Source organism: Macrotis lagotis, chromosome 2 (assembly GCF_037893015.1).
Source record: "Macrotis lagotis isolate mMagLag1 chromosome 2, bilby.v1.9.chrom.fasta, whole genome shotgun sequence".
In the NCBI taxonomy this organism is placed as follows: Eukaryota; Metazoa; Chordata; class Mammalia; order Peramelemorphia; family Peramelidae; genus Macrotis; species Macrotis lagotis.
Genome location: NC_133659.1, coordinates 56,185,560 through 56,197,618, shown reverse-complemented (window position 1 = coordinate 56,197,618; position 12,059 = coordinate 56,185,560).

Below are 12,059 nucleotides of genomic sequence, written 5' to 3'. Positions count from 1 at the left end.
AAGATCTCTCCCAAATATATATATATACATACATATATATATATGTATATATGTATATATATACACACATATATACTGTCTACGGTATCCTATATGCTGTTCTAAGCTGGGGGATAGAGAGAGAAAAGGAAAAGAACCTTTCTTCAAGGAGCTGAGAGTCTGTTGGGAGAAATTTAGGATTGGATCACTCTGGAGGTCCAGCCCTCTTTGGTTTCCAGATGGGAGATTTAGGAAGTCCTTGGGGAATTTCTCTTGTTTTTCCTTCCTCTCCCATGGTTTTTATTTCTGTTCCTATAATCCGAATTGCTCATACAGAAAATGACTAACAGGTAAGCATGTTAAAAACAAATGCACATGAACGACTGTTCACTAAGATTGTTTGCCATTGAGGGAAAGGGGGAAGGGAGGATGGAAGAAAATTGTGTAAGTTATAAATATGCAAGTGGATGAATGTTGAAAAACTTCATAACATGTAATTGGAAAATAAAATAAAATATCACTCATACACACGTGCGCATGCTCACACACATGTGCGTGCACACCCACCCCCACACACGAGTGCAAGAGTGAGCGCACACACACACACACACACACATACACACACACACACACACACACACACACACACACACACTCTCTCTCTCTCTCTCTCTCTCTCTCTCTCTCTCTCTCTCTCTCTCTGCTTCTGGGGGAGCGGTAGCCCAGGAAGGGCCGAGTCCCGCTCTCCTGACCACGAAGCAGATTGCACAGGTGTCAGTGGGGAGGACTTCGGCACCGGAGTCTGCTGTGACCAGGTGCGGGAAGGCCCCGGGCACGTCCCGCGGGGACTGTGGGAGGGAGTTCAGAGACACCCGAGGGTCCCTTCCATGGGGCTGGAGGGCCCCGTTTCCCGTGAACCTCTCCGAAGAGGAGACAGACGGTTGGTTCGGGGATCCCCTCGGACAGACAAAAAGGGGGAGCTGAGGCGGACGGAGTCCCAGCCGGGACTGGGGGTCCACGGCCCCGCTTCGCGCCGCTGGAGAGAGACTAGGCCAGGCCTTCGAGATGGAGCCTGGGGCCGGCCTGGGAGGAAGGCCGGACCGCCGGCTGGAGGGAGGAGGAGAGCCACGAGAGGCCCGGCTGCTCAGCCCATAAAGCCTGCGTCGTCCGTCCGCCCGCCCGCCCGCCCGTCCGTCCGTCCGTCCGTCCGTCCGTCCGTCCGTCCGTCCGCCCGCCCGTCCGCCCGTCCGCCCGCGGTGCCAGGGTCCTGGGCTGGGCCTTTACGGGCTCCCACGGAAGCCGGCTAGACGCGGCCGAGGGGGAAGCGGGCTGCGGGTTTTGCATACAATTACGGTGATGGCATCATTTTTTTGGAAACAAACTGTCCATAAATGTCACTGAAAATCCGAGTCTCCTTTTATTAAAACTGAAAAATGTGTATAAATGTAAATAACAAATGACTGCTACAGGGATAAGAACACCAGAGCGGCTGCTGGCGCCTCTCTCTTCCTCCCTTTTTTTCCTCTCCTCCTCATGTAATTTGCATTAATAAAGAGGCTGTTCCTTGTCGGAATGTGTTTCATCCGGTTGAAAATCCCAGGGCGATCCACTAGGAAGAGCTCTGGGAGAATCCAACTGTCAGAGCCGACAAGACAAATGAATCCCGGTGTCAGGAGCGTGTGGTTCAACGATGACAGATTGAGAAGAACTGTCCCCCTCTCGACAGGCGGGCTTCATTTTCAAATTAATAAATCTGAATAAAATATTTTTCCTTTCATTACGAGCGGAGCCTGTTTGACAGTTCTAGTGACAGGAGGGAGTAGCAGTGTTGATGAGAACAGTTTGCATGAATTCCACCTGGGCCTTTTCGGTTTTATTTTTACCTGCAATTTTTTCCCTGTTTGCCTCTCTCCTTAGCCTCCTCCTGCCTTTTCCCATTTCCCCCCTCTTCCCTCCCTTCCATTCCTTTTACCTTCTGTGTTCAGGCATCCCCCTTTCCTTTCCTTTGATTTCCCCCTGATTTTTATGCTCCCTCTGTCTCTTCAAGCTTGCTTCTCTTCTCTCTCTCTCTCTCTCTCTCTCTCTCTCTCTCTCTCTCTCTCTCTCTCTCTATATATATATATATATATTCTTTCACTCTCAATCTCTCTTGTTTTCTCAATCTTTCTGACTAATCTCTCAATCTCACTTTTGCTCTCTTTCACACTCTCAATCTTTTATTCAATCTCTCAATCTCTTTCTCTCACTTTCTCTCTCTGTCTCTGTCTCTCTTGTTTTAGATTTTTGCAAGGTAAATGGGGTTAAGTGGCTTGCCCAAGGCCACACAGCTAGCTAATTATTAAGTGTCTGAGATCGGATTTGAACTCAGGTACTCCTGATTCCAGGGCTGGTGATCTATCCATTATGCCACCTAGCTATTCCACTTTCATTCTCTCTTAATCTCTCACTCTCTCCATCTCTCTGTCTGCCTCTCTTTTTTCTTTCTTAATCTCTTTCACTCTCTTTCCAAATCTCTCTCACTCTGTCTCAATCTCTCACTTTCTCTCAATCTCTATCTTCTCTCTTCCTCTTTCTCTCAATCTCCTAATCTCTCCTTCCTTTCAAGCTTTCTCTCTTATTCTCTCTCTCACTCTATCTCTGTCTCTGTTTCTGCTCTCTCCCATTTCCTTTCACCTTTCTATTCACCTGTAGGCGACTACTCTGATTTAAAGGCCAGAGTGTCATTTCATTAAAAAGAAAGGGAGGAAAGTCTACAATTAATTGCAGGGAAGTAATCTCTATCCTCTAAAATGGTTCATTATTGGGCAATTTGTGATAACAGAATTTTTTTTTATTATCTGAATTTTTTTGTCATCACATCAGTATTATAGAAAGTGAGCTAGTGAGCAAAGAATGTAATAATAATAATAATAATAGTAAACATTTATATATTACTTTAAAGCTCTTTACATATATTTACCCATTTGATTTTCACAACACTTCTGTGAGATAGGTATAGGTTCTTATCCCTAGTTCATAAGAATCTAGAAGCTCACTCATTTATAATTTCCCCTAATCAAACAAACTCTCAGTCATCACATCCTTGCACTTTCAAACATGCAGACAACACCCGGAATGGTCCCAAACATAGAAACCTTTGTTGTAGATTTCTCTTTATAAGCCCAAGGAATGAGACCAAGTCTACCTTTTAGAAACTGGCTATGTGAAAGCATGCCTTAATGTTCAGGGTGACAGGCTGTTCTTCCTAAATAATTTAGGAGCACTTTCTGGGAAACAATATGTGATCATTAGAGAAATACCACTGAGGAAACTGACTTCTTGATAACAGTGGGGATTTTGTTTTTGTAGTGGATATACAATCCAGAAACAGCAGGCAACTTGCAGTGTCCCATTTCCACAGCCCAAGCTCCTAAGGGTCTAAAATAAATTAATCAACCAGTTCCACAGTCAATAACTCTCCAATCTCCAAGCTGCAGTTCAGAGTCTTCTTCTTAAAACCTGGGGAAAAGGTGTGAAAGTTATCTAATCTCCTTCAATGGAAAAGCCAAGAAGGAACCCCATGAGCATTTCACCCTATCAGGATTGTTCACTGGAAATTTATTTTGGTTTAAGGTACATTCATTCCCTCCCTTCCAACTTTGATCTTTATCCAGTCATAAACTTATAATACTGTCTTAGCAGATAAATAGGATAATCTATTTTCTAGACTTTCATTTCCAATGGATTTTTGTTTCTCTTGTCAAATCTCAAAGAATATAGAGAATTAAGGTACCAAGCTTATGCTTATATGATTCCAGAATTGTTCACTGAAATCTTTTTTTGCAGCATTATCAAATTTAGGTTTTTCACCTGGATTTAGCATTATTTGGACTATACTAACTCAACAGTGCTGTCTACCAATAAAAGAATATGAAGCTAGCAAAAGTTAAAATCAAAGTACATGACTATCTATTGGGGGAAAAACTAAAGCAAATGATAACATATAAATGCAATAGATAATCATTGTGCTGTAAGAAATGACTAAAGTCATAAGGAGAGGTTTGGAAAATCTATAAAAACTGATGCAGAGGAACATAGGTAGAATTAAGAAAAAAAATTCCACAATAGAGAAAACAACTACCAAAAAGTCAAAAGTTAATATTGCAAAATTATTAAGAACAATTATGGTTCAATAGAAGAGATATAAGAAGATATTCTCAGCCCTTTGGAGAGGTGGGAGGTGTACAAGTGTGGTATATTGCATATATTTTCAGACATTATTGATTTTTTGATTGTTTCATTTTGTTTTTGGAAAGGCAATGGAGTAAAGTGACTTGCCCAAGGTCACACTGCTAGGTAATTATTAAATGTCTGAGTCAGGATTTGAACTCAGGTCCTCCTGACTCCAGGAGTAATGCTCTATCCACTGTGCCATCTAGCTGCCCCATTTTCAGACATTTTTGAACTAATGATAAGTAATACTACTTTTTCCTCTTATTTTTCTTTTTGTATTAATACAAACTATTTGTTCTTTGGGTCAACTCAACTGCCAGAGGGCAGTGCAAGAGAGAAATATTGGGGAAAACTATGATGAAAGAAAAAAAAAGCAAAAGCTATCAGTTATCATATGTTAAACTAGATCTCTGTGCCAAATACTGGAGATAAAAAGAAAGACTAAAGACCTGCCTCCCTTAAGGAGGTCACAGTTGAATGGTGGGGGGTGGGATTTGCAAGTTACTATATACGAACAAGCTACACATAGGATAAATTGGAAATAATCAACAGGGAAAAAGACGCTAGTATTAAGAGGGAATGAAAAGACTTCAGTAAAACATGTTAAAAGAATAGATAAAAAGAATAGAAGGTTATGAGCTAAAATTCATGTGGAAAGATGATTAAATGAATAATTTGATAAAGAAATTTATTTATAAAATAAATAAATATTTAATAAATAATTAAAAATAAAAGAGGTGGGCTAAATATAGAACTTAATTCTTTTAAAATTATTAATTGTTAAAGTTATATGTAAAAATTGTTTTCAACATTCATTTTTTGTAAAGTTTTCTCCCTCCCACCCTTCTGTTCCCAGCTCTAGGATAGCAAATAATCTGGTATCCATTATACATATTTCCATATTAGTCATGCTGTGAAAGTAGAATCAGAACAAAAAGGGAAACATCATAAGAAAAAACAAATTTTAAAAGAATGAAACTTGCATGCTTTGATCTGCATTCAGATATATTTCTTTCTCTGGATGTGATCTTTAAGATCACAGGTCTTTAAGAATTGTCCTTGATCACTGTATTGCTAAGAGGAACTTAATTCTATGATAGTTGATCACACAATGTTGTTGGTAAGATGACTAATGGTTTTGCTCACTTTACTTAGCATCAATTCCTTTAAGTTTTTCTGGGTTTTCCTGAAATCTAACTGCTCATCATTTCTCATAAAGCAGTAATATTCCATTATATTCATATACCACGGTTTGCTCAGTCATCACCAGACCTGGAGTCAAGATAATCTGAATTGAAAATCAGCCTCAGGCATTTGATCCTTACAAGCTGTGTGACCTTGGGCCTAATGACTTAACCTCATTGCCTTTAAAAATGGGGATGGAAAGTTTTATTTCTCTTTTATTTCCCCTTTGGAGCATAGTTCCAAATTGCTCTCCAGAATAATTAGAACACTTTATAACTTCACCAAAAAAGCATTAGTGTCCCAGTCTTCTCATGCCTCTTCCAACATTTATCATTTCCCTTTTCTATCATATTAGTGAACTTAATCTATTCATTAATCCATTGATTCATTGTTTTAGCCAGTACCAAATACTTTTGATAGCTGCTGCTTTATGATATAATTTTAGATCTGCTACAGCTAGGCCAACTTCCTTGGTAATTTCAAAATTAATTCCTTTGACATTCTTGGTCTTTTGTTCTTCCTGACAAATTTTGTAATTATTATTTCTAGCTCTATAGGATAATTTTTGGGTAGTTTGATTTGCACAATACTGAAAAAGTAGATAAGACAAAATTGTCATTTTGATTATATTAGATTACTCATGAACAATTGGTATTTTTCCAGTTGTTCAGATCTGACTTTATTTGTGTGAAAAGTATATTGTAATTATATTCATATTTTACCTGGCTTTATCTTGGCATATAGACTCTAAAATATTTTATGCTGTTCACAGTTGTTTTGAATGGAATTTCTCTTTCTACTTCTTGCTGTTAGGTTTTGTTGAAAACATATAGAAATGCTGATGATTTAAGTGGGTTTATTTTGTATCCTACAACTTTGCAAAAGTTGTTTCAAGTAGTTTTTTTAGTAGATTCTCTGGGATTCTCTAAAGAAACCCTTAATCATTTGAAAAGAGTGATAGTTTTCTTTCCTCATTGTCTGTTCTAATTCCTTTAATTTCTTTTTCATTGCTTTTTGCTAAAGCTAACATTTTTTTTTTTTTGGTTTTTGCAAGGCAACCGGGGTTAAGTGGCTTGCCCAAGGCCACACAGCTAGGTAATTATTAAGTGTCTGAGACTGGATTTGAACCCTGGTACTCCTGACTCCAGGGCTGGTGCTTTATCCACTAAGCCACCTAGCCGCCCCCTAAAGCTAACATTTCTAGTACAAAATTAAGTAATTGTGGTGATATCAGGCATTCTTGTTTCACCCCTGATCTTATTGAGAAGACTTCTAGTTTATCCCCATTGCATATGATGTTTGTTGATGGTTTTAGATAGATACTGCTTATCATTTTAAGGAAAAATTCCTTTATTCCCATGTTCTGTATTTTTAAATATTTATTTATTTATTTTTGAATTTTGCAATTTTTGCCTGATCTTGCTTCCCCCCTCCCCCACTCTCCACAGAAGGCAGTCTGTTATTCTTTATATTGTTTCCATGCTATACTTGATCTAAAGTGAATGTGTTGAGAAAGAAATCATATCTTTAAGGAAAAGTAAAATATAAGAGATAGCAAAATTATATAATAAGATAATGTTTTTTTTTAAATTGAAAGTAATAGACTTTGGTCTTTGTTTGAATTCCACAATTGTTTCCTCTGGATACAGATGGTATTTTCCATTGCAGACACTCCAAAATTGTCCCTGATTGTTGCACTTATGAAAGCAAGTCCATTAAGATTGAATATCAACCCCATGTTGCTATTATGGTGGACAATGTTCTTCTGGTTCTGCTCATCTCACTTAGCATCAGTTCTTGCAAATTCCTCCAGGCTTCTCTGAATTACTATCCCTCCTGGTTTCTAATAGAATAAAAGTGTTCCATAACATACATAGACCACAATTTGTCCAGCCATTTCCAAATTTATGGACAGTCTCCTAATTTTCAATTATTTGCCACCACAAACAGAGCTACTATGAATATTTTTGTATAAATGATGTTTTTGCCCTTTTTCATGATCTCTTCAGGATACAAACCCAATAGTGGTATTTCTGGTTCAAAGGAATGCACATTTTTATTGCCCTTTGAGCCTTAATTCCAAACTTCTCTCCAGAAAGGTTGGATGAGTTCACAGCTCCACCAACATCCCACATCCCTTCCAACATTGATCATTGTCCTTTCTAGTTATATTGGCCAGTCTGAGAGGTGTGAGGTGGTATGGTATCTTAGAGATGCTTTAATTTGTATTTCTTTAATCAGTAAGGATTTAAGAGCAATTTTTCATATGACTATGGTTCACTTTGATTTCCTCATCTGTAAATTGTCTCTGAATATCCTCTGACCACATGTCAATTGGGGAAATGGCTTGGCTTTTTTTTTTAAATAAATTTGCTTCAGTTCTCTATATATTTTAGAAATGAGTCCTTTGTCAGAAATATTAGTTGTAAAAATTGTTTACCAACTTACTACATTTTTGTTGATCTTGGTTACAATGTGATCAAAATTATCTAGTTTGTTTTTGATGATGTTCTCCATCTCTTCCTTGGTTATAAACCGCTTCCCTTTCCATAGATCTGATAGGTAAATTATTCCTTGATCTCCTAGTTTGTTTATAATATCATATTTTATGTCTAAATCCTATATCCATTTTGATCTTATCTTGGTAAAGGGTGTGAGATGGTAGTCTGATCCAAGTTTCTGCCATACTAACTTCTAATTTTCCCAACAGTTTTTATCAAAGAGAGAGTTGTTATTCCAAAAGCTGGACTCTCTGGGTTTATCAAACAGCAGATTACTATAATCATTTCCGGCTATTTTACCTAGTCTATTCCACTGATCCACCACTCTGCTTCTTAGCCAGTACCAGACAATTTTGATGGCTGATGGTTTATAATATAATTTTAGATCTGGTAGGACTAAGCCACCTTCTTTTGCACTTTTTTTTTATTAAATCCCTAAATTCTTGGCTTTTATTTGTAAATATGAATTTACTTATACTTTTTTTCTAACTCATTAAAGTACTTTTTGGGAATTTTGATTTATAGGACACTAAATAAGCACTTTTTATTTAGGTAGAATTATGATTTTTACGATATTAGCTTGGCCTATTCATGAGCAGTTGATATTTGCCCATTTTTTAAAATCTGATTTTATTTGTGAGAGAAGTGTTTTGTAGTTGTTTTTATAGAGTTTCTGAATCTGCCTTGGCAGGTAGACTCCCAAGTATTTTATATTATCTGAAGTTATTTAGAATGGAATTTCTCTTTATAGCTCTTGATGATATATCTTGCTATTAATATAGAAATACTGAGGCTTTATGAGGCTTCATTTTATATCTGGCAACTTTGCTAAAGTTGCTAATTGTTTCTAGTAGCTTTTTGGATGATTTTGTGGGATTTTCTAGGTATACCATTATGTCATCTGCAAAGAGTGAGAGATTTGTTTCTTCCTTCCCAATTCTAATTCCTTCAATTTCTTTTTCTTCTCTTATTGCTGAAGCTAACATTTCTAACACAATATTGAATAGTAGTGGTGATAATGGGCAACCTTGCTTCACTCCTGGTCTTATAATATTGGTGTCATAGAAAGAATTAGGCAGAATTCTATCCTCACCTATCTTGCCAAAGAGTTTATATAGAATTGGAACCAATTGTTCCTTAAATATTTGATAGAATTAAATTGTGAATCCATCTGTCCCTGGAGATTTTTTCTTAGGGAGTTCAATAATAGCTTGTTGAATTTGTTTTCTGAGATAGGGTTATTTACATATTTAATTTCACCTTCACTTAAACTGGGCCACTTATATTTCTGTATTTTCATCCATTTCACTTAGATTATCAAATTTATTAGCATACAGTTGGGCAAAATAATTCTGCATTGTTACTTGAATTTCCTCCTCATTGGTGGTGAGTTCATTCATGATACTGGTAATTTGTTTTTCTACTTTCTTTTCTTAATCAAATTAACCAGAGGTTTATCAATTTTATTGTTTTTTCATAAAACCAACTCTTGGTTTTATTTATTAATTCAATAGTTGTTTTGCTTTTGATTTGATTAATTTCCTCTTTAAGTTTTAGAATTTATAATTTGATATTTAATTGGGTGTTTTTAATTTGTTCTTCATATTTTTTTTGGTTGCAGCTTTAGTTCATTGATTTCCTCTTTCTCCAATTTATTCATGTAAGCATTTAAAGATATAATACATCCCCTGACAATTGCCTTGGCTGTATCCCATATATTTTGGAATGTTGTCTTGTTATTGTCATTATCTTGGATGCAATCATTAATTCTTTCTATAATTTATTGCTTGATCCACTCATTCTTTAAAATGAGGTTATTCAATTTCCATTTAGTTTTAGGTCTATATCTCCCTGTCCCAATATTGCATGTGATTTATTTTTTGCATTATGATCTGAGAGGGATGTATTTACTATTCCTGCCTTTATGCATTTGATTATTAGATTTTTCTACCCTAGTAGGTGGTCAATTTTTGTGTAAGTTCCATGTATTGTAGAAAAAAAGTATATTCCTTTCTGTCCCCATTCAACTTTCTCTAAAGGTCTATCATGTCTAGGTTTTCTAATATTCTATTCATCTCCTTAATTTCCTTCTTGTTCATTTTATGGTTAGATTTATCTAAATCTGAGAGTGGGAGGTTGAGGTCTCCCACCAGTAGAGTTTTGCTGTTTATGTCTTCCTGTAATGCATTCAACTTCTCCACTAAAGATTTGGATGCTATACCATTTGGTACTGCTTCATTGTCTATGGTATCTTTTAGGAGGATATCAATTCCTTCCTCATCTCTATTAATGAGATCTATTTTTGCAGCTGCATTGTGTTAGACAAGGATTGCTACCTCTGCTTTTTTCACTACAGCTGAAGAAAAATATATTTTGCTCCAACTTTTTACCTTTATTCTGTATGTATCTCTCTGCTTCCAATGAGTTTGTTATAAGCAGCGTATTGTAGGATTCTGGTTCTTAATCCAGTCTGCTATTCATTTATATTTTATGGGAGAGTTCATCCCATTCACATTCAAAGTTATAATTACTAACTCTTTATTGCCTTCCATGCTATCTTCATTCTGTTTTATTTCTCCACTTTTTCACTTTATCCATATTTCCCATTATTTTATTTCTGAATATCACCACCTTCAGTGTGTTTTCCCCTTGTATTCAATCCCCCTCCCCTTTCTTTCCCCTTTCCCTTTGCCCCTACTTCTTTCTGTCAATTATTCTTTTCCTCCCCCCCCCTCCCCTTTTCCCATTTTAATACTTGAAACGTAAGATAAGTTTCTCAACTTAATTGAGTGTGTGTGTATGTTAACTTTAGACCTAATCTGATAGGATTAAGATTCAGGTGGTTCTCGCCTCTTCCTTTCTTCTCCTCTATTGCAATAGGTCCTTTGTACCTGTTTAATGAATGTGATTCACCCTATTCAAACTCCTCCATCCTCCCATCTCTTTACTCCCCTTCCCCCAATTTTTAAGGAGATATTGTTTTTACATCATTCTATCAGAGTCACGGATAAGTTGTGAGTGTCCATCACTTCTAGTTAAGTATACTCTCTCTAATAGAGCTACAATTATTGAGAGTTATAAGAGTCTTTCACCCAGATGGGGATATAGCCAGTTTCATCTTATTGGATAGTAGTTTTTTTCTTTAACTGTTTTTAACCTTTTCATGTGTCACCTTGAGTCTCCTGTTTGGAGTCCAAAATTTCTATTTAGTTCTGGTCTTTTTATCAGCAAGAGTTGAGAGCCCCCTATTTCATTAAATATCCATCTTTTCCCCCTTGAAGAGAAGGCTCAGTTTTGCCAGATAGTGAATTCTTAGCTGCATTCCAAGCTCCCTTGTTCTTTGGAATATCTCATTTCAGGCCCTTTGATCCCTTAATCTTGATGCAGCCAGATCAAGTGTAATCCTTACTGTATCTGCTTGGTATCTAATTTTTTTTCTTTCTGACTGCTTGTAGGATTTTCTCTTTTATCTGATAGTTCTGGAATTTGGCCACAATATTCTTTAGTGTTTGCACTTTGGGATCCCTTTCAGAAGGGGATCATTGTATTCTTTCAACTATTTTGCCCTCTGGTTCCATGATATCAATTCAGTTTTCCATCACTAAATCCTGTAATATTAAGTCCAGGCTTTTTTTTCTCTTCAGTGTTTTCAGGAAACCCAATGATTCTTAGGTTATCTCTTCTGGTTCTGTTCTTGATGTCAGTGGTTTTGCAGCTGTGGTATTTTACATTTTCTTCTTTCTTTTGATTTTTTGCTTTTGTTTAACAGATTCTTGTTGTCTCATGAAGTCATTAGTTTCCACAGATTCCATTCCTTTTTTTTGGCAAAGATTTTCTTCATTTACTTTTTGCAGTCAGTCAATTCTATTTTTGAAGGAATTTTCCATTTGTCCAAGTGTAGTTTTGAGGGAACCGTTTTCTTTTTTCATTTGCCCAAGTGAGGATTTGAGAGAATTATTTATTTTATTTCTCCAGTTGTATTTTCCAAGGATATATTTTCTTGTTGCAACATATTAATGTTCCCTTGCAAGGTGTTCATTTTCACTTGAGTTTCTTTTCCCAGTTTTTCCCATTAATTTTTAACCTCGTTCTGCATTTCTTCAAGGAAGTCTTTCTAGACTGGAGACCAATTCATATTCTCCTCAGAAGTTCTTGGTCCCTCTGTGTTAGTATCTGTTACTT